The sequence below is a fragment of the Hypanus sabinus genome, chromosome 11 (assembly GCF_030144855.1).
Source record: "Hypanus sabinus isolate sHypSab1 chromosome 11, sHypSab1.hap1, whole genome shotgun sequence".
NCBI classification, from domain to species: Eukaryota; Metazoa; Chordata; class Chondrichthyes; order Myliobatiformes; family Dasyatidae; genus Hypanus; species Hypanus sabinus.
In genome coordinates, this window is record NC_082716.1 from 110,724,904 (window position 1) to 110,748,464 (window position 23,561).

Consider the following 23,561-nt stretch of genomic DNA (forward strand, 5'->3'; position numbering starts at 1 on the left):
TGGATAGGTATACAGAATGGAGAGGTACGGAGGGCTGTGGTCCCGGTGCAGATCGATGGGAGCAGGCAGGTTAAATGGTTCAACGTGGACTAGATGGGTTGAAGCGCTTGAAACAGGCCTTTCAGCCCATCTGGTTCATGCTGTACTTTATGACTCAAGTGGGAGAGACCTGGGAATGAGTTTAATGGGGAGAAGTTTCTGGTGGTGAAAGGGGTTGTCCATTTGATAGAATTGCTGTTCCAAAGGGTTAGCATAGTCATGAGGGGCTGAATAGCTGGCTCTGACGAATGGCTGAACGGTTTTTCTACAATGCCTTTCTCTGCTCAGAGTGCCCTTTGCAGGTAATAACACACTTTCTGAAATGTTATATGCAGGGAGGGCCATCAGCTACTTCTGGCCAGAATGCAAAGTTGGCAGAATTTGTGCAAGCTATGCAGATGTGGATCCTTGTTCCAGCTGCAGCCGGAATCATTATAGTCTGTGATAGACACGAGTTGTCAGGCGTGGTTTCTGAGCAACGTCCCCTTGCCGTGTTGGAGGGGCTTGTGAGTTCCTGAGACCCCCGAGAGTGATGCCGTCTGGAATTTCGCTCCTGGTTGGGGATCCGCCACCAGCCCCCTTGCTGACCGGCCGTGTAGTGGCATCTGCACTGGTCCCAGGTCCAGATCCAGCCAGCTCCTTGCACGCTTTCCAACCATGCTGGCTCGAGCGCAGAGCTAGTAACTCGGCTTTCTTTAAGAAACAGACAAAAATGCTAAAAGAAACGGCAAGGTTGCCACCGGGTGCGCGGAGGGGAGCAGCAACGAGGGTCGCCAGTGGTGGTGAGGTCAAGCGGGAGGGTCCAGACAAAGAGCAATGCAACCGAGACTTCAGCTGGTTAAAGGTGATGACACATCCCAGCGTTAGCGCAGGCAGAGGAGGGCTGCAGCAGTCATCTTGCACTCTGTGCCACTGGACCCCGACCAGTCCAGGACCATGTGGGCCTCCCCATGCTAAACGAAGACACACACAGGCATTCTTCAGCAGGGGGAACCACCCTAACGTCCTGGGTGGTCCTTTTCAGCCAGCTGCGAACCCACCGGTAGACAGCCCCTCAGGAGAACACCATACTCGACTTGAGAGATCACTGTCACTACTAATAGTTTGTTCCAGTCTCAGTATCAAGTAATATGTTGAGTTAAGTAAATCGAGTGGAAATATGCTCACAAGGTTAGTCAGTCCCTGATCTTTTTCCACATTTAAGTTCAAACTAAATCTTCCCTCAATCTTCTACTTTCCAAGGAATGAAGTCCTAACCTATTTAATCTTTCCTTATAAATCCACGACAAATTGGCTGCTTGGACTCGGAGTTGCTAACGCATCGACATAGGGTAGTGGTTGAAGGGACTTACTCGAGCTGGAGGTCTGTGGTTAGTGGAGTTCCGCAGGGATCTGTGCTGGGACTTCTGCTGTGTGTAATGTTTATAAGTACCCTGGATGAAAACGCCGATGTGTGGGTTGGTAAATTTGTGGATGATACTGAGATTGGTATAATGTAGAAAACTGTCAAAGAATACAGCACAATGCAGATCAGTTGCAGGTAAGGGCTGGAACATGACGGGTGGAGTTTAACCCAGATAAGTGTGAGGTGTTGCACCTCAGTAGGGCAGATGCAAGGAGATGGTACTCTGTTAAGAACAACCTCCTTAATAAGGTCCTTGCTGAGCAGGCAGATTTTGGGATCCAAGGTCATAGCTTGGTTCAGAAAGTTTATGGAATGCTTGCTTTTATGAGTCGAGGCACTGAGTTCAAAAGTCAGGAGGTTATGCAACCACTTTACAAAACTCTGGTTAGGCTGCGTCTGGAGTATTGTGTACAGTTCTGATTGCCCCACTGTAGGAGGGACGTTGAGGCCTTGGAGAGGGTGCAGAAGAGGTTCACCAGGACGCTGCCTGGTTTAGAGGGCTCGTGCTATCACGAGAGGCTGGATAAACTCGGGTTGTTTTCTCTGGAGTGTCGGAGGCTGAGGGGAGATCTGATGGAGGTTTACAAGATTATGAGAGGCATCGAGAGAGTGGACAGGGAGCATCTGTTTCCCAGGGTAGAAATGTCTAATACCAGAGGACATGTATCGAAGGTGAGAGGGGGTGGGTTCAAGGGGGATGTGAGGGGTAAGTTTTTTACTCAGAGAGTGGTGGATGCCTGGAATTCGCTTCCTGGGACGGTGGTAGAGGCAAATACATTAGAGGCTTTTAAGGGACGTTTGGATAGGTAGATGGAGGGGCATAGACATTGTCTAGGTACGAGGATTAATGTTTGGGTGTTTTTGATTTGCTCCCTAGCTGGTTCGGCACAACATTGTGGGTCGAATGGTCTGTTCCTGTGCTGCACTCTCCTGTGCTCTAACTTGGGTCTTGCAGTCCCTGCAACATGCTTGTCAATAGGATTGAAAGAGCACAGAGAAAATTTGCATCTTTCCACACAATACTCTTAAGTTCGGTCTCACCAATGTCTTGTACAACTTCAACATAACATCCCATCTCCTGTACTCAATTCTCTGAGCTATGAAGCTTTCTTCACTCCAGCTGCTGTCTGAAAGATGTTTGTGTGTTCTTTCCTTGACCTCATGGGCTTCCTTCAGGTACGTATACGTCACCATATACAGCCTTCAAGAGTGGTTTTCTTGTGGGCATACTCAGTAAGTCCAAGAAGCGTAATCGAATCGATGAAAGACTGCACCCAACAGGGTGGACAACCAGTGTGCAAAAGGCAATTAATTGTGCAAGTACAAAATAAAAGAAATAATAATAAATAAGGAATAAACATTGAGAATGGGATGAAGGATCATTGAAAGTGAGTCCATGGGCTGTGGGAACAGTTCAGTGATGGAGTAAATGAAGCTGAGTGATGTTAACCCCACTGGTCAGGTTGATGGTTAAGGGTTAAGTGAAGTTGAACGAAGTTAACCCCACTGGTTCAAGAGCCTGATGGTTAAGGGATAATTGTTCCTGAACCTGGTTGTGTGAGTCCTGAGGCTCCTGTACCTTCTACCTGATGGCAGCAGACACGTAAGATTTCTAAGCAAGCATTTCCTGTTGAATTGTTCCAAAGTCAGCGATCACACTGCAATTTCTAATGTCAATGGTCACACTGTCATTCCAGCCTCCGGCCACTGGTGGGCTTTGTAGAAGTTCCAAAGCAGCATCCTCCATTTGCCTGGCTAATTCAATCACTGTTGTGGGTAACGCCGCCGGGATCTGCACTCTGTGTTTAATATTTATAGCTATGCATATGGAAGTTAATGAAAATTAATTGTACTTGACACACAAAAATCAGCTGGGTTCTTTGAAATCATCCATTGGGTGATGTAGCTGTATTAAACTAATTGATTTGGTTGGTCCAGAGAGGCCAGACGGTAGTACACTCCCCCATCACAGGTCTGACATTTAGTGTTAATCAGCAAGCAGATGAACAACTCTGTGTTAGTAGAAGGTTCTGCAGTCAGACGTTCTCTCGGGTGGTTTGTAAACCACTGACCCACCTTCATTGGGTTCAACCATGGGCACTAACCATGAATCCAGTCTTGAAGATGTCTTGATTAGCACAATGCTTTACAGCACAGGCAACCCAGGTTTGATTCCCGCAGCAGCCTGTAACGTGTTTGTGTGCTCTCCCGGCGACCTCGTGGGTTTCCTCCAGGTGCTCTGGTTTCCTCCCACGGTCCAAGAACGTGCTGGTTGGTCATTGTAAATTGTCCGGTGATGAGGCTAGGGTTGAACTGGGTGATAGCTGGTCAGTGAGTCACAAAGGGCCCATTTTGCACTAGATCTCATAAATAGATGTTGCTAATGGCGGGGACAGTTATGTCTGTGGTGGATCCGGCTGAGTCCGTGACCTCTTTCGATCCTGCGCATTGGAGTGTCCATACCAGTCAGAGTGGTCTCCACTGTAGCGTTTGACATACCGGATCTCTGAGATGGACTGTTGACCGGATTGTGATGGGACCCAGACAGAGTGGTCTCCGCTGTAGCATTTGACATACCGGATCTCTGAGATGGACTGTTGACCGGATTGTGGTGGGACCCAATAAAGATGGTAAAGGTCTGCCTTGTTTGTCGCATGTATGTTGAAACAGACAGTGAGATGTCTCGTTCGAGTTGACAACCGGCTGTCAGTCCGAGGATGTGCTGCGGGCAGCCCGCACGTGTCATCTCATCCTTGCGAAGCTAACGTCGCATGCCCACAATTTACCGTCAACGCTGGGGACTGTGGGAGAAAACCGGAGCAAAGCCACGTATAAACTCCAATTCCCGCTGCTGTCGAAAAGAACCCCAATCAGTGATCACTCTCGCTGTAAAGCAAGCCAGTCTTCTACTGTGGTGCCCAGTCGTACACTCGTGGACCGTTACACCGCCAGCGTTCAGGGTACCAACGCAGATCCTCCATCTCTGGCGGTGTTTATGTCAGTAGCTTCCTCTCGGTTCTCACCACTGTCACTCATGCACGTCCCGGGTGGAGACTCGGGAATACCGTCGTACTCCGATGTAGGAAGATTCTTTATTCTGTTTCCGTGATAGTTTTGTTTGACCAGTCAGGGTTGTCAGCCCCAAGCTGGAGATTGGTGGAGCAGTCTGACCTGTGCCCTTTGACCTGTTTGGCCTGGGTGACCCAACCAAGAGCCCTGACTCCAGCCAACATAGCCCTCTGGGTCATTGAGGCACGCAAGCCTCCAAACCGTAAGATAAAGCTGTGGTCCTCTTGGAGGTACCTGATGTTTATTCAAAGCGAGATAGGCACCAGGGCAGTCAGTGGAGTTTGTCCTCTGCCTGAGGATTTTGGTAGCCTATCCTAATGCCTAGATTAGGAGGGAGTTAAGATTCGGAATCAGATTTATTATTTCTAAAGTGTGGTGCGATACCCCAAAAAATACTAAAATTAACAATAAAATTAAATTACGCAAAAAGCAATCGTGAGGTCGTGTTTATTTGCAATTTGTTGTCTTTTGCACGTTGGTTGTTTGTCAGTCGTTACTTGGGTATAGTTTTTCGTGCTATTCTATAGTATTTTTTTCTTGTAAATGCCTGCAAGAAAGTTTAATCTCCCGGTAGTCCTTGGGTAATGACATTAGTTTCTTCTTTTGAGAAGGTCCATGGCTGCTCTGAAATCTGATGGCAGAGGGGAATGCTGAGTGCATTTTTGGGCTCTTGTACTCTGCCCTGATGATGGTGGTGTGAGGAAGAGGGCATGCCCGAGGTGGTGAGGCCCCCCCCCTCAATTAGAAGATCAGGGCTAGCATCTTTAAATCCCCGGGTGTTACTATTTCTGAGGACCCAGTGTGTAAGTGCAATTGGAAGAAAGCATGCCAGCACCTCTACTTCTGCAGGAGCTTGTGGAGATTTGGCGTGACATCTAAAACTTTGACAAAATTCTATACAAGTGTGGCAGAGAGTGTACTGATTGACTGTATCAAACACCAATGCCTTTGAATGGATACATCCAGTCCATCACAGATAAAGCCCTCCTCGTCACTGAGCACATCTACACAGTGTTATTGCTGTCACCATCAGAACACCAGGTTCAAGGACAGTTAGTACCCCTCAACCCTCAGGCTCTCGAACAAAGGGGATAACCACACTCACTTGCCCCATCTTCCCACAACCACCTTAAGGACTCTTTATCTCATTATATCTCATTCTCATGATTTATTGTTATTTATTTATATTTGCATTTGCACAGTTTGTTGGCTTCTGCACTCTGGTTGATCTTTCATTGATCCTGTTATAATTACTATTCTATAGGTTTGCTGAGTATTCCCGCAGGAAAATGACTCTCAGGGTTGTATATGGTGACGTATCTAGTTTGATGATAAAATTTGCTTTACCTTATTGATGTCTCCTTCCTTGAGGCCACAGCCTCTGTGAAATGTCCTCAATGCTCAGCCTGCGATGGAGCTGGCTGAGTTTACAGTCCTCTGCAGTCTCTTGTGATCCTGTGCATTGGAGCTTCCATACCAGGCGATGACGCAGCCTCAGCTCTCCGCCGTACATCTGTAGACTTTGTTGTGCCAAATCTCCTCCAGCTCCTAATGAAGCGTAGCCTTTGGCACTGCTACTGTGTGCTTACATCAAAGTGTTGTGCCCTGGATATAACCTCTGAGATCAGGAGTTGGATCGTGTGAGAGCAGCAGGTTTCCATTGCTGGAAGTCTTTTATCAGCCTGCAGCTACTTCCAAATATTGTGAATTCACATTCCCAGCTGATGCGAGGGTTTGAATACAAGAGCTTCTGCAGATGCTGGAAATCCAGGTGGACACAGAAAATGCCCATGAGTCCTGAAGAAGGGTCCTGGCCAGAAACATCCACTGTTTATTCCCCTTCATGGATGCTGCCTGACCTGCCGAGTCTCTTCAGCATTTTACCTGTATTTTAACTTCGTCCTGTCATTCGCTATACGTACGTACTCTCGGAATGACACGACGTTCCTTCGGGCAAGATGCACAGCAGCACCTGCAAACGCTCACACAGCACGCGTGCATTACCAGAAACAAATAACAAGATGCATTAATGACACAAGTAAACGGTATAACACTACATGAGACGTGGGTGGTGGCAGCGAGTGTTGTGGTCCCATGGTCTGGGGGAAGAACCTCCCTTTGATCTAATGCTATAGCACCTCCTGCCTGATGGTAGGGGGTCAGAGTTTGCTGGACGGTTGGGGGGGGGGAGTCACTGACAATGCTCAGGGCCCTGCTCCTGATGAGTATTTCAGATGGGTGGAGGAGTGACCCCGGTGACCCTCTCAGCTGTCCTCAAATCCTCCGTAGGGGTCTTGCGGTCAGACGCCTCGGCAGATGGCAATGCAGCTGGTCAGGAACTCGGAGTCCTGGTGTAAAGAACTGTCTGCTAATCCTGCGCTCCACCCGCTGTGCTGTATGCCCCTCGTGCGCAGTAACCGCATTCCAGTCCGCGGTGTTGGCTGGATGATGAGCATTGGCAGGGGGAGTTCTGTGTTCATTGTCCAAGTAGAGAGCAGGCAAGTCATCGACTGAAAGACAGCATGTCTAGTAGTGCCACGCTCCCCCCTAATTAGGGTTGTGTGTCTCCAACTGTTACAGCAGTCTATTTAGAACATGTACAACTCAATTAATTGTGTAACTGCAAGGCTGCAATATTAAGCCTCTTATTACCTGGTTACCCACTGTTCACTTGTATGGATGTCATGACTAACTAGTGATATAATTTGTATTCACAAGCCAATCAAACCTAGTTTGTACTTCACTGTGAACGCTCTGTCCATGTCACTGTAATCTTTTTATCATTGTTGTTTGATGTGGTCTTTCCATGACCGTGATTATTTTTGGCAAAGTGGTTTGCCATTGCCACCTTCTGGGCAGTGTCTTTACAAGCTGGGTGACCCCAGCCATTACCAATACCCTTCACAGATTGTCTGCCAGAGGTTGAATAACCAGAACTTGTTATGCATCAGCTGCTTATATGACCATCTACCACCCTCCCCCATGGCTTCACATGCCCCTGATCGAGAAGGGGGTGTCTTACTCCTTGCCCCAGGGTGACCCGTGGGCAGCTGGCGGAGGGAAGGAGCACCTCTCACTTCCTTTGGTAGAGACATATCTCTACCCTGCCACTCACCAAATAGTTTTATGTACAATTAATGGTGAGAATACCGGAACCGATCCTTAAAGTTTGCAAGCAATCGCTGGATCCATAAATTTCTCTGGAGAGGAGAATTGGCCTGAGGGTATTTATACTGGGGAACTATTCAGTGTGAAGGACACTGAAGATTAATCGACTGTATGCTCAGAGAGTCAAGCTGGTGGAATGCGTGCGCGTGGGAACAATAGGTAGTGACTTGCTTACCCAAGCCCGTCACCCCCACTGGGTCCTTGGCCACCAACAGCAGCTCACCAGAACCCCCTCTCTTGGGGCAGATTTATAAACTGTCTCGCAGTGTAGCCCATCTTCCCCTCCTTTGGAGCTTCGGTCGGTGTTCCTGTCGCTCTGGGTTGTTACAGGATGGGGTCGTGCCCAGCCCTCCTTTCACTGCCGGTGGAAAGTGCCGTCAGTCAAACCGGGATGGCACTGGGCACTGGGTTGGTGGCTGTAATTATGAGGTGCCAAAGCAGCGTCATAGTGTAACCTTGACCATACCAGTGACCCGGGTTCGATTCCCACCGTTATCTGTAAGGAGTTTGTACGTTCTTCCTGTGAGTGACTGGGATTTCTCCCGCGTTCTGACGACGGACAGGTTACGGTTGGTGAGCTGTGGAGCGCGCTGGTAATGCATTTCACTATGCTTTGATGTCCATGTAACAAGGTGAATCTTTAATTGTTGGTCGCCTTTCCTGACGGCACCCATCCAAGAAGCAGTGGCTGTGTTCGGGTAAGGAGAGAATCTGTAAATGCTGGAAATCCGAGCAACACGCAAAAAGCTAGAGGAACTCTGCAGGCCAGGCAACATCTTTGGAAAAGAGTGAACAGTCGACGTTTCACGAAGGGTCTCGGCCTGAAACGTTGACTCATTCCTATAGATGCTGCCTGACCCCCAGTGTTCTGTTCGTTGCTGAGCTGCACTGAAGTGAATACTCCTGGACCCCTGGTTCGACATCTGATTTTCTGTGTTGTTCGCTTGCTTTTTGCCGTTTGCTCTATTTGTTCCTTTCACGCCTTGGGTGCCTGATGTTTTCTTGAACTGCTTTTGTGGCCGCCTGCAGGAGGATGGGTCTCAGAGTTCTATTCGGTATAATAATGAATCTTCAAGTGCTGTTTGCATTCATGGCCAACACTCCCAAGATGTGCTGGGGGCAGCCTGCAAGAGTTGCCACGCATTCCGCCACTGGCTTTGCAGGCTCACAATGCTCAGCACAAGCAACAAACCGACAGCAAAACCAGCCCCGCTCTTCCATGCACAACCCCTGTCCTCCCACCCCAAGTTCGTCCATCTTCTTCGATTTCCAGCCTGCAGCAGGGTTTATAAATATCCTCCTCTCTTTGCATTTCTGGTGAGAATTCCCTGCTTGCCTTGAGAGAAGTTGCTGCAGTTTTACTTTCCTCTGCTCTATTGAAATGGTTTCCAGAGTAACGTGAGGCTGCTTAGTCAGCATTCACGTGTTCTGAGCCCTGGCATGCATCCACCTCATTGATGAGAGCATGGAACTCGCAATGGAATCGCTCAGGAATGAGCCCTTTGGCTTACAATATCTGTGCTGAACACAAAACCAAATTCAACAGGCCCCCTTCTGCCTGCACATGATCTGTACCTCTCTTTGAGGCCCTCCGATGGGCGTCATGATCGTGTAGTGGTTAGCACAACGCTTTACAGTACCAGCGACCCAGGTTCAATTCCCGTCACTGCCTCTAAGGAGCTTATCTGTTCTCCCTGTGACCGCGTGGGTTTCCTCTCACAGTCCAAAGATGTGTATACCGGTTGCTAGGTTGATTGCTCATTGTAAATCGTCCTGTGATTAGGCGAGGGTTAAATCGGGGGACTGCTGGGTTGTGTTCTGCACTGTATCTCAATAAAATGGATATTGTGTCCTAACTGTCTACGTGATTTGCAAGCCTGGGCTGTATGATTATGGAGGGAGAGCTGTTGCCCATGTAGCAGGCTCCCCCTCTCCACACAGCTGATGAATCCAAAGGAACGGCAGAGACTGGTACGTTTTGGCAGCGTCGCGGGAGTGGCCAGTCAGCGTTGAACTCAGCGTAGGACTGCCTTAGGGACTCCAGCTCCGGGATTTTCCCCCCATGAGTGGGTACAGCCGCAAGGCAGTGGAGGTCTGAGATCAGAGTTTTCCTTCTGGGTGATGAGCCCCATCTGCCTGAAGCGAATAGTTTTAAGGTGCAGCCTCTTCTCCCGTCAGTAGAAATGGTCCCGCCAAGCCACACGCGAAGGCCAGAAGCTGGTCGTGGTTGTCAGAGGCTCTTTGAGAAGCAGGCCATTGGAGCATTTAATGGATACTGGGAGCTTATCTCTGCCACCATTCCCGAGAGTCCACGCACACACTAGCAGGCTGCCCACGGCGCGTCTCGGGCTGTGTTGGTTGTTAATGCAAATGACACATTTCCCTGTGTTTTGATGTACACGTGATTAGAAACGAATTCCATCCAGACTCCCCTATGTATCTGTTGTTGGTAAGTGCCTTCCACAGAAGGAGTTTGTACATTCTCACCGTGACTGTGTGCGTTTCCTCCCACGGTCCAGAGACATCCCGGTTTGCCTCAGCGACGTGCGCGGGCTGCCCAGCTCAATCCCTCCTGATTAGACAACACATTTTGCTATGTGAGAAATAAGCTAATCTTTTAAAAATATCCGTATTAATCTTCAAAAGGCAATGCCTCGTGAAGGTGGCATTCCCATTGGAATGTTTGTCCCGAGGCCCAAAGATTGAGCGACCCCCCCCCCCCCCCCCCCCCCCCATGGAGAGAAGGAGCCGACGTGGAGCCTGTCCCACACACTCTGTGGGACAGGCGGAGAGAAGGCTGTCCACGAGACTGTACCAACATCAGCTAGCCATAGGACGATGAGATCCTCTGTCGCTCACTTCTCTCCATGAAGACCAAGAAGTTTGTCTGGGAAACTACAATATTCCTGGCAGAAGCCCAAAAGAAAAAAATCAAGACAGTTCTTAGAGGCTTGTTTCGAGCTGAAGACTCTAATGAACTGGATGCAATTTCTGAGCCTGTGCACCTGGGATCGGGGCTGAGGGGTGAATAGACACCTGAGGAACCAACTATCACAATGACCGATAATCGGGGACAAAGACCCACGATCCAGCCCAGCTATCTGATTGGCCAGGACCAGTGGAGGCTAGTGGCTAGCCAATCAGAATGAGAGTTGGGCCAATGATAAGACGAGCATTGGGCAGACACATCACTCAACCGCACACTGATGATGTCACCTCGGCTGGTGATGAAACGCCCGCGACCTATCCTCCAGGCTCATCGAGCAGCCAGACCAAGCTTCGTTCATTTCAGACGTGGCATCATGAAGTACCCTCTCCATTCACGTAACCAAATTAATCTGGATACCGATGCATCCTTGCACGTGTCCGTCTCAAATGATTTATCCGTGCCTCTGTGAGATGCCCAGGGATGTTTCCTGATATTACAAAGCGCTGTTCAGAAACATATTGTTGGTATTTGTAAATTCCTACGACATGTAAATCTCCATTCAGTGGCTACTTTATTAGATAAGCCTGCTCACTCGTTCAAATGTTTAATGAGCCAATCACGTGGCAGCAATTCAATGGATCAAAGCTTGCGGACATGGTCGAGCAGTTCAGTTGTTGTTTCCACCAGAATGGGTGGAAACATGGGATCTAAGTGACTTTTGACCATGGGCTGACTGACGGGGCCAGACAGGGCGGTTTAAGCTTCTCCGAGACCGGGGTCTTCAGGCACAGCAGTCTGTAGAGTTCACAGAGATGAAAAAAAAATCCAGTGAGCAGCAGTTCTCCTTTAGTAAGAGAGGTCAGAGGAGAACGGCCAGACCGATTCAAACTGATAGGAAGGTGACAGTAATTCAGAGAACCACCTGTTTCAACAGTGGCGTGTAGAGTTTCTCTGAACACATGTCCAACCTTAAAGAGCAACAGAATACCACAAACATACACTGGGTGGCTTCATTATTAGATACAAGAGGTACCTAATAAATTGGCCGCTGTGTGTATTTTAGAGTTGGTTAGTTCCTGTCTGTTATACTGGTTGGTGTTTAGGGCAGCAATGAAGGTTCTCTGTCTGTGCTTGGCCATCTTCTTCGTTTCCGGTAAATTGTGTGACTTATTCGGATGAACTTTGCTATGAATACCCATGAGGCGGAGGCTCAGTTGTTTGTCTTTTCAACTCTCCCATGGGAACAAATCCTCAAAGTTCAAGTGCAGGAAAAGGCGGGCTTTGTGTGGAGTTACCATGCATAGGGATAACTTTTCTCTATCTCCATCTGGTGTACTGTGAGCCAATGGAGTAGCAGAGTTGTGCAATGACCAGCTGGAAATGCACCCTTCAGCAAAATCTTTATGACAGTGGACAAAGGTTGTTATTGATCTTGCGGCCATTATTCCTCCATTAACGACCTGGTGGCCGAGGGCTCAAGCAGAACCGTTGACTCCGCTCCAACAATGGATGGGAGGAGAGAGGCTGTTTGGACGGCATTTCGTACTCTGGCTCGAGGCCCAGCACAACTTTTGACTTGGGAGTGAGACTTCAGGAAACGCATATCCATTATAAAACTTGCCTATTAAATTTTGAAATCTTCCTGAACTTATCAGTAGCTCTATTCCGTCTATTAGCAGAAAATAGACCACAGTTTATTTTATCTTTTAATTTATTGACAGAGATCGTGGACAGACCCTTCCGATCCTTTGTCCAGCAGCCTCTGATTTAACCCAAGCCTAGTCACAATGACCAACGGGAGACTGTGGGAGGAAGCTGGAGCACCCGGAGGAAACCCGGGGAGAGGACGCACACACTCCTTACAGACGACCGACGGGGATTGAACCCCGGTCTCCCGTGCTGTGCCAACCACAACGCTGACATGCTGCCCCAAGTTGGTGTGCACACGCAACTGTCTGTATTACGAGGCAACTGAGAAGGGGCAAAGCCAGTATATTGTGGGTACTGCCCCAAGCGAATTATTCCACCTACCAAGGAAGCCTGCTTCTCTGGAGTGCAGAATCAATGAGGGTGGCCGGGTGGAGATGTGTCCCTACCAAAGGAGGTGGAAGGTACTCCTGCCCTCTGTAGCCTGCAGGTCACCCTTAGGCGAGGGTGTAGCTTACCTCCCCCTCCCCCCGTCTTGTAAGGACACTGCCCAGAAGGTGGCAATGGCAAACCACTTCTGTAGAAAACGTTGCCAAGAACAATCGCGGTCATAGATAAGGCTACGATCGCCCATGTCATATGGCATGGCACAGAATGATGATGTCATAGACACGGCACATAAAGATAATGATTATTCTTGACGGTAGGGACATGACAGAGTAGTTGCTGAGATGGTTGTACTGCTGGCAAGGTTTTGAATGAGAAGATGGGCTACAAGCTGTGGTTGAACAATATAAGGCTATAGCCAGAGGAACAGATTTAGGCCATTCGGCCCATCAAATCTGCTCCACCATTCCATCATGGCTGATTTATTATCCCTGTCAATCCCAATCTCCTACCATATCCCTTGATACTCTTACTAATCAAGACCCTTTTAATCTCTGCTTTAAGTACACTTAATAGCTTGGCCTCCACAGCCATCTGTGGCAATGAATTCCCCAGATTTTCCACTCTCTGGCTGAAGAAATTCCTCCTCATCCCTGTTCTAAAGGAATACCCTTGTATCCTGAGACTACCCTCTGGACGAGACTCTCTCACTATCCCCTCCATGTCCACTCCAGGGTATTGATGTTTCCATACCAGACCAGTCACCACACATTAATAGCCCTCCAAGAGGACCACAACCTTGTCATTGGGTTTGGAGGCTCGCGGGCCTCAGTGACCCGGGGAGCTATGCTGGCTGGAGTCAGGGCCTTGTGCTTTGCCTCTCACCCATGCCAAACAGGTCAAAGGGTAGAGGCCAGACTGAGTGGTCCACCGGTCCTCCAGGTTCAGGGGTTCAGCTCGGCTAACAACCCTGACTGGCTGAAACAAATCGTTACAGAAACAGCAATGAAGAATCCTTTCATACAGACAGATGGAGGCCCTTCGTTGCTGCCCTAAACGTCAGTGCTGTAACGGGTAGTAATTAAAATAAGTCTGCAGAAGTTAGTCAAGGTTTCTGATGTTCTGCTGAATCCTCACAAACTCCTGAAGAAGGAGAGGCACTGCCGTGCTTTCTTCTTAAAGTGCTGGACCTAAAGCTAGTCCTCCGAAATAACAAAACCAAGGAATTTATAGTTGCTGACCCTCTCCACCTCTGATCCTCTGATAAGAAGTTGCTTTTTCCCTCCATCTGAGTCCCGATGAAGGGTCTCAGTCCGAAGCATCGACTGTTTACTTCTTGTCCATTGACACTGTCTGACCTGCTGAGTTCCTCCAGCATTTTGTGTGTGTTACTCTGTCCATAGACACTGTCTGACCTGCTGAGTTCCTCCAGCATTTTGTGTGTGTTACTCTGTCCATAGACACTGTCTGACCTGCTGAGTTCCTCCAGCATTTTGTGTGTGTTACTCTGTCCATAGACACTGTCTGACCTGCTGAGTTCCTCCAGCATTTTGTGTGTGTTACTCTGACCATAGACACTGTCTGACCTGCTGAGTTCCTCCAGCATTTTGTGTGTGTTACTCTGTCCATAGAGACTGTCTGACCTGCTGAGTTCCTCCAACATCTTGTATGTGTTACTCTGTCCATAGACACTGTCTGACCTGCTGAGTTCCACCAGCATTTTGTGTGTGTTACTCTGTCCACAGACACTGTCTGACCTGCTGAGTTCCACCAGCATTTTGTTTGTGTTACTCTGACCATAGACACTGTCTGACCTGCTGAGTTCCTCCAGCATTTTGTGTGTGTTACTCTGTCCATAGACACTGTCTGACCTGCTGTTTCCTCCAGCATTTTGTGTGTGTTACTCTGTCCACAGGCACTGTCTGACCTGCTGAGTTCCTCCAGCATTTTGTGTGTGTTACTCTGTCCACAGGCACTGTCTGACCTGCTGAGTTCCTCCAGCATTTTGTGTGTGTTACTCTGTCCATAGACACTGTCTGACCTGCTGAGTTCCTCCAGCATTTTGTGTGTGGTTCTCTTCCCACCATCGGGTTTCTGAATAGTTCATGAACACTACCTCACTTCCCCCTTCCACTATTTATTTTTGTGCTAATAATTTCTGAGATTTGTTGTCACTGAGCGACATACCTCGCATCATAGAATTAACTCGGTGCTAATAAAGCAGGTTCTGACATTTGTGAGGGTTCGATCTATAGGCCGACTCCCTCAGGAATGGGTGGATGCTGTCGGTATTGATTCCTCGTCGAAGCGGCTTGCAGGAACTATTGGTTTGTAATTTGAGATCTCAGAAGGGGTAACAGTGGTTTAGGGCCTCTGGGCAAAGCTGTCACCAATGGGGACTGTGAGTACGTCTGCCGTGGATTCACTGGCCAGCTAACTGCCACGGCAACTCCTCGTTGTATAGTTCACCTAGCAGAAGTAAATCGCCTTTGGTAGCACCTCTTCCACCCCTTTTGGGGAGTCGGATATGATGTTTATTTTGTTGTTATTGAGATAATGTGTCCTTCCAGCCCTCTGAGGCTTGCTGCCCAGCAGGCTCCTGACTTAACCCCGGCCTACTCGCGGGACAATTCACAGTGACTAATGAACCTACCACCCGGACTGTGGGAGGAAACCGGAGCACCCGGGGGAAGCCTACGTGGTCACGGGGAGAACGTACAAACTCCTCACAGGCAGTGGCAGGAATTGAACCCGGGTGTCTCATATCATAAAGTGTTGTGCTGACCACTACACTAGTGTGATGTACCCTTGATAAGTTTATCAGATGACGCATTTCGCTGTCACAAATCAATATGACTTGGTAAACTCACAAACACGATGCTGGAGGAACTCGGGAAGTTCCAAGTACATTTATTATCAAAGAATGTCTATACACAACCCAGAGATTCATCTCCTTACAGGCAGCCGCAAAACAGTGAACCCAGAGGAACCCATTTTTTAAAAAAAAGACGGTCAAACACCCAACATGCCACGAGAAATAAAACAAATCATGAAAGTAAGCAAACAACATTCAGAGTGAAGGTGAGGCCAGAGTCCCGGAGCAGCCTCTGAGGCTTGCTGCCCAGCAGGCTCCTGACCCTCGCTTCTGGTCCCGACACCCTGCCTTTTCAATCTGGCCAGGCAGCAGCTATGGAGAGGAACAAAGCGTTTGTCAGGGTGGGAGAGGAAGGGGGAAGAAACCTGAAGAAGAAGGTTGGGGAGGAGAAGGACAAACTGGGAGGCAATGGGTGAGACCAGTTGGGTGCTGGGATGTGTTAAAGGAAAAGGAATCTGATGGGGCAGGAGAGAAAGGGAAGGAGGAGTGGAATGGGAAGGTGAGGAGCAGAAGGAAGAGGCCAGAGTGGAGAATTGAAGAAAAGGGAAGGGGGAGAAACTGGTGTTCATGCCGTGGAGATGGGATCTGAAGGGGTTGCTCTTCTGTCCTGAGAGGATGTTCCAGGGGCAGCCCAGCACAATGTTCAGCAGAATAACACTTGCAAGAGCAGCTAAACGACCCCCTCTTCCACCCACACAGAGACCTCCTACCCCTGAACAGCCTCCAGCATTGGCATACTCAATAAATCCATAGAATAATCCCCAAAACAGAATCAATTTATCATTGAAGTATATACGTGTCTCCATACACGATGCTGAGATTCATTTTCCTGTGGGCATACTCAGTAACTCTACAGAGTCATTAAGAGGCCGCCCAGCCAGTCTGTTTAACCAAAGTGCAAAAGGCAGCAGTCTACGCAAATAACAAAAGAAAGAAATAATGATAATAAATAACATTGTGGGAACATTTCAGTGATTGGGTGAGTGAGGTTATCCCCTCTGGTTCAGGAGCCTGATGGTTGAGGGGCAATAACTGTCCCTGAGCCTGGTGGGGACAGTCCTGGGGTTTCTGTACCGCCTCCCTGATGGCGGCAGCAGCAGCACGAAGGGTGTGTGTCTGGTTGGTGGGGATCTCTGATGATGCAAGCTGCTTTCCTGCCACATCACTGTGTAGATCTGTTCGATGGTGGGGCAGGGCTGTATCCAGTACTTGTAGGATTTGTTTCTTCAAGGACATTAGTGTTTCCACACTGTACAACAAACTTCTTAAAGAGCTTATTGATTATAATAAATCAATATCAGTACTTTAAAGGTGTTTCACGACTGCGTAGAAGAAGTTCCCCAGTGTGGGCCAGTGACAGGATGTGGCACGGTAATGTAGCGGTTAGCGTAACACTCTCCCGTGCCGGTGGTCACCGGGAGTGGGACCACGGGAGAAAGGGAAGGAGGAGGGGAATGGGAAGCTGAGGCCAGAGTGGAGAATTGAAGAATTGGAGAAAGGGGGTTCAGTTCCCACTGCAGTCTGTAAGGAGTTTGTATGTTAACCCGTGATCGTGTGGGTTTCCTCCAGGTGCTTGGGTTTTCTCCCACTTTCCAAAGACATGTGTTAGAGTTGGTGACTGTGGGCACGCGGTGTTGGTGTCGGAAGAATGGAAGCACTAGGGGGCTGCCACCAGCACATCCTGCACTGGTTGTTGAAGCAAGATGCCACATCTCACTGTGTGCTCTGGTGTCACTGCGGCAAATCTCTTCAGTGGAAAAGTTTTCCAGGAATAATCATGGTTGTTAGCTGGCCGGTGGTATCCGCACTGGGCTTTGAGGCGAGCGGTTCCGGGTTCAAATCCAGCCGGCTCCTTGCGCGCTTTCCATCCGTGATGGGTTGAGCATCGAGATTGCAACTCTGCCTCAGACACTGGGCATCTTGCGACTGTTACATCCACCCAGGAGTTTGCAGGGTTTGAAAATGTAGCCCGAGGTACATTGCTGGGATGTTTCCAGGGATGAGGGATGTCTGTTACGAGGTGTTGCACTGGAAAAGTTAGGGTGGTCCTCCAGGGAACAGTGAATGTTGAGAATCAAACAAGCCACAGATGCTGAAAGTCTGAAATAAAAATGGAAAACACTGGTAGACTTGGGTCAGGCAGCAGACGTCGAAAGAAGCGGTTAACATACTTTGTCCATCACTCTTCCTCTGTTTGACTTGAAATATTAACTGTTCCTTCCTCAACCTATTGACTCACTTACAAGGACTTGTGTTCTCAGTATTATTGCACAGTTTGTCACTTTTTTGCACGTTGGTTGTTTGTCAGTCTTTCTGTGTAGTTTTTCACTGATTCTGTTGCATTGCATTGTATCTGCTGTGACTGCCGGCAAGAGAGTGAATCTCAGCTGTATATGGTGACATATATGCACTTTGATAATAAAGTTACTTTGAACTTTTGTTCCATGACCTGAGTTTTTTTTCCAGAAGTTTCTTTTGAGAGCTGATTTGATAAAGACATGCAAATGCTGGGTTGGAGTGGTTTCCACAGCGTGTTTGAGGACAAATTTGAATCCAAATCAGTTTTGATAACACCGGCATAAATTGTGAAATTTCTTAACTTTGTGGTAGCAGGACAATGCAATATATGATAGAGAGAAAGGTGTGTGTGCGTGGCCTTTTTGAGGCATTAGCTTTTGAAGGTGTCCTGTGTACTACAGAGGCCAGTGCCCATGACGGAATTGACCAAGTTTACAAGTCTCGGGCTCATTTTTGATCCTGTGCAATGCCCCACCCCTCCATACCAGACGGTGATGCAGCCAGTCAGAGTGCTCTCCACGGTTTACCTGTAGAAATTTCAGGTGATTGTAACACTGTTCACCAGCGTGGGATGTCCCGTCCTGCCTCCCGTGTGATTTAAAGAGTAAATATTGTCATTGTGCTGCTGCCAGTTAGTATGCAGCATGCTGCCGTGCTGATTCAACAGTGAACACGTCACTTTGTGGTGTTGCTTGAGCTCAATGTTGGATATGCACTGGGCCGGTGACTGTGTTTGCCTGCTGGGTAACTTTATGTATTTGGAGATACAGCATGCTAACAGGCCCTTCCAGCCTACACTGGAGTGACAATTAACGTACTAACCCGCGTGTGCTGGGAAACTGGAGCACAGTGAGGAAACACACGCGGTAGGTAATATGGAGAACGGAAAAGCACGCAAAGGCAGAATTGATGCCAGGTTGCTGGTGTGCTGACACAGAGGTTCACGGACATGAGTCCAGGATTGAAAGTCTTGTCATATGAGGAGTGTGTTGTCTCTGGGTCTGTACTCTCTGGAATTCAGAAGAATGAGGGCAGACCTCATTAATACATCGAATGTTGAAAGGCCTTGATAGACTGGACGTGGAGAGGATGTTTCCTATGGTGGGGGAGTCTAGGACCAGAGGACACAGACAGAGTGGATGTGGAGAGGATGTTTCCTATAGTGGGGGAGTCTAGGACCAGAGGGCACAGATAGAGTGGATGTGGAGAGGATGTTTCCTATTGTGGGGGAGTCTAGGACCAGAGGACACAGATAGAGTGGATGTAGAGAGGATGTTTCCTATAGTGGGGAGTCTAGGACCAGAGGACACAGGTAGACTGGACATGGAGAGGATGTTTCCTGTAGTGGGGGAGTCCAGGACCAGAGGGGACAGCCTCAGAATAGAGGGGCGAGCATTTAGAACGGAGATGAGGAGGAATTTCTTTAGCCAGAGAGTGGTGAATCTGTGAAGCAGCTGTGGAGGCCTTTATGTATATTTAATGTAAAGGTTGATAGATTCTTGATTAGTCAGGGCTTGAAGGGATACAGGAAGAAGGCAGGAGACTGGGGCTGTGAGGGAGATGGATCAGCCCTGATGAAATGGTGGAGCAGACTCGATGGGCCAAATGGCCCAATTCTGCTCTTTATATCTATGGTCTAACAGTGTTGTGCTAACTCCTGCTCTACGGTGCTGCCCAAATCTACTATCCTCATTGAGGGGAGGGATTTCTCCAAGTCTTTCTAACCCATTATCTATTCTCTCCCCCGCCCCCATTCTCAGTGATGATTCTGAACAACGGCCTCTGTGACTGATCTTTTACCTACATGCAGTAAATCCTGTTAAAGCTCCTGTGAGATCTTTACCACGTTAAATAAGTGTGGACAGCAAAAGCGGTGACTTTTTGATGCGAGCGTGAAGCGCCGACCGCGTGCCAGTGTGCCGCCGTCCGCCTGACACGAGTGCGAAGCGATTACCTTTCAGCGGCCGTTGTGTGGCGGCTGCTTGTTTTTCCACAATCCAGTCTGGCCCGAGCTTCTGGATATCGGTTTAGTGCAGAGCCTGCCCCCTGCGCGGGTGGGGGGGAAGTGTGTTGACGTCTCTTTGGAGCAGCACATGCCCGATGTCATTCAGCGGGGGGACGTGGGGGTGGGTCAGTATGTGGTACGTGTTCCGAAAGCATCACAAAGCAGAAGTGTGGCTCTGAATAGGGCTCTGATATAATGGGGCATCCTGCCTCGACTGGAGTGTATCAAGGCAATTTGGCAGAAGGCTGAACAATGCATGGACAGATGGAGGGGGAGGGTGGACGGGGGTTCAGATAATGACGGTGGACAGCCGCTGTTGGATTTGCACACTCCAGGCTGGACCCGCTGCCTTGGACCACCCTCTAGTCAGTGTAAAGAACAGCAGGCTCACGAACCCTCCTCTTCAGCCAACCAAGACGAAACGGCATTGTAAATTCAGACACCAGCCCGTCTGATTTAAGGCAGAACGCCAGGAGAAACGTGAAACGTCTGTCGCACGAGCCCCTTTTCAAAGCATTCTTTCTGTGCCCCTAAATAGACATTAAAGATTCCTCAGCGGACTTCTCCTTGCCTTGTTGTAGAGGGGTAAAAATTCATGAGGGGCATCAGTTAGATTTAATACCCAGGCAAAGAGAGCCAACCTTAATTGCTTAATTTATTGTTTTTGTGTTTCATGTTGAAATTTATCGATATGTATTTTTTACTGCAGCAAAAAGCAAATTAATGACATACAAGATTACGAGAGGCATAGATAGAGTAATAAGGGGGTAGAACTGTCTAATACCAGAGGGCATACATTCATTGAGGGTGAGGGGGGTAGGTTCAAGGGGGATGTGAGGGGTAAATTTTTCACTCAGTGGTGGATGCCTGGAATGTGCTGCCTGGGACGGTGGTAAATAGAAATGCATCAGGGGCTTTTAAGGGACGTTTGTATAGGCACGTAAGTCATCAGGAAGATGGAGAAGTATGGACGTTGCATAGGTAGGAAAGATCAGTGTTTGGGGCTTTAAAATTTGCTCTTTAGCTGGCTCAGCACAACATTGTGGGCCGAACAGCCTGTTCGCGTTAGGGTTTCTATATTCCGGGGCAGCATGGTAGCGATGTGCTTAGCAAACGCTTTACAGTACCAGCGACCCGGGTTCAGTTCCCCTCGCTGCCCGTAAGGAGTTCGTACATTTTTCCCCGCGGCCGCGTGAATTTCCTCCGGGCGCTCCCGTTTCCTCCCACAGTCCAAATATGTACCGGTCACCAGGTTAATCGGTCATTGTAAACTGTCCCGTGATTGCTGGACGGCACATCCTGTGCTGTATGTCAATAAACAAATATTATTCGGTAAACTAGGAGAGCGTGAGTGGCGGATAGCGCAGCGGTCAGTGCTGATCTTTACAACGCCAGCGACAGTGTCTCAGTTCCCTTCGCTGCCTCTAAGGAGTTTGTGCATCCTCCGGGTGCTCCAGTTTCCTCCCACAGTCCAAAGATGTGCGGGGTAGGGTAAGGGAGTTGTGGGCGTGCTGCGTTGGCGCTGGAAGCATGGCGACACTTGCCCCCAGCACAGCCCTTGCTGATTCAGTTTGACACTAACGAAGCATTTCCATGTGCCTGTGGCAAATGAATCTAATCTTCAATCTCCGAATCACAAATCCGGTTGCAATGTCACACGCTGTAATTTGAAATTGCGGCCACTCAGGAGGGAGATCTGGTGATGGAAGCATAGACTGATGGTTTCTGGTAGCAGGTATCTGGGGGTCTGGAAATTCTTATCCAGAGATTCAGGTGACGTCATCCTGCTCGTGTGAACTCCGGCTTATTCCTGCTGGAAGGACTCCATTAGAGTGTGTTCTGGAGTTGGGTTATACAGCAACCAATCTTTAGACCTGAACGTGCACTGCAGATTAATAGGCAGCTCTGGGCAACAATTTCCTGGAGCTGCAGACTGAAGTCGATTGCAAACCAGACAGTGTCGATTAACATTGGGTGTCTGGAGTGTGGCTGCGAAGGAGGAGGTGTGTGAAAGTTGTATGTAATTCAACGGAAGCATTGTAGATGCATTGTAAATATAGAGTTGATCTTTAGCATAGAAAATGTTTCGCGGTGTTGGGCTGAGCAGGTCTCTTCCACTGCGAGTGTCTCATTCTGCTGAATAAAACGCTTCAGTACCCACCTACCCGCCTCAGAGTCTCTCTGGTGACTTTCGTCGCGGGCACAACAGACCCCTCCTAAAGAGCCAGAGAGCGGACTGTCCATGAAAAGCAGTAACGTTGACTTCGGGCAGTGTGACAACCAGGCCAGCATGCTGGGAGAATGTTCCGCTGAATGACTTTTTAATTCAAAACCCTCTTTGGAAAGGGAATTCCAAGCTTTGTTCAAAAGGCTACAGTTGATTTTCCTCCTCGCTCTTTGTGGAGTTCTGTGTCAGAATCAGGTTCGGTATCTCTGCATGTCATGTTGTTTGGCAGCAGCAATGTGATGCGCAAGATATATTAGAATTTATAATAATAAACGCTGCTCGTCCGCGATGTCCGACAATGACGGGAAACTGTGCGGGAGAGTTTTTAAAGGGGAAAAGCCGTGGCCGTGGGGCAGTTTCTGTTCCCTCAACCTCAGAAGTCCGGGTCCAGTGGTACGAACAAGTGTCACAAACTGTGGTCTTCCTTGGTGACCATCCCTTTCTCACCGGGACATGAGGCGCCGTTTAGCCACCCGTCGAAGCGGTGTGCAGCCGCTGTCACGTGCAAACAGCTACTTGGAGCCGCAGGTGGGAGTAGAGTGCCTGGAGGGGACCCAAGGTGACTGAGCTGCCCTGGAATGGACACTACAAGCCCCTTCACCGGAGGGGTTACCCTTTACTAAACACCTGTAAATACTGGTGTATTCCCTCAGCTACCCCTTCCTGAAGTCCACAGTCAATTTCTTGGTCTTACTGACATTGAGTGCATAGCCTTGGATGGAAATGTCAATGCACAGGAATGGAAAAGATTACACAGAGTGGTGGATACAGCCCAGTCCATCACAGGCCAAGTTCTCCCCAATATTGAGCACATCTGCTAGGGGCTCTGCCACAAGAAAGCAGCATCCATCTTCAAGGACCCCCACCACCACCATCCAGGCCATGTTCTCTTCTCACTGCTATCATTGGTCAGGAGGTACAGAAGCCTCAGGTCCCACACCACCAGGTTCAGGAACAGTTATTACCCCACAACCATCAGGCTCCTGAACCAGTGTGGATAACCTCACTCACCACAATGAGCCTCAGGTCCCACACCACCAGGTTCAGGAACAGTTATTACCCCACAACCATCAGGCTCTGGAACCAGTGTGGATAACTTCACTCCCCACAATGAGCCTCAGGTCCCACACCACCGGGTTCAGGAACAGTTATTACCCCACAACCATCAGGCTCCTGAACCAGTGTGGATAACTTCACTCACCACAATGAGCCTCAGGTCCCACACCACCAGGTTCAGGAACAGTTGTTACCCCACAACCATCAGGCTCTGGAACCAGTGTGGATAACTTAACTCGCCTCAACTCTGAACTGTTTCTCAGTATTATTTTGGTGTGTTTGCAGATTGTCTTTTGTACGTTAGTTATTAGTCTTTTTTATGTATAGTTTTTGATAAATTTTATTTTTCCTGTAAATGCCTGTGATTAAATGTATATGCTCTTTGATAATAAGTTCACTTTGAACTATAAAAGTCTCTGCCCCTTGAGACCTCAAGCAACCTGCTTGGGAATGAAT

General features: G+C 48.7%; 1 protein-coding gene across 2 annotated transcripts in view; it reads left to right on the forward strand.

The window, feature by feature from the left end:
* Positions 1 to 23,561, forward strand: part of numbl (NUMB like endocytic adaptor protein) — a 203,700-nt gene that overhangs the window by 41,963 nt on the left and 138,176 nt on the right. The window lies entirely within an intron of this gene.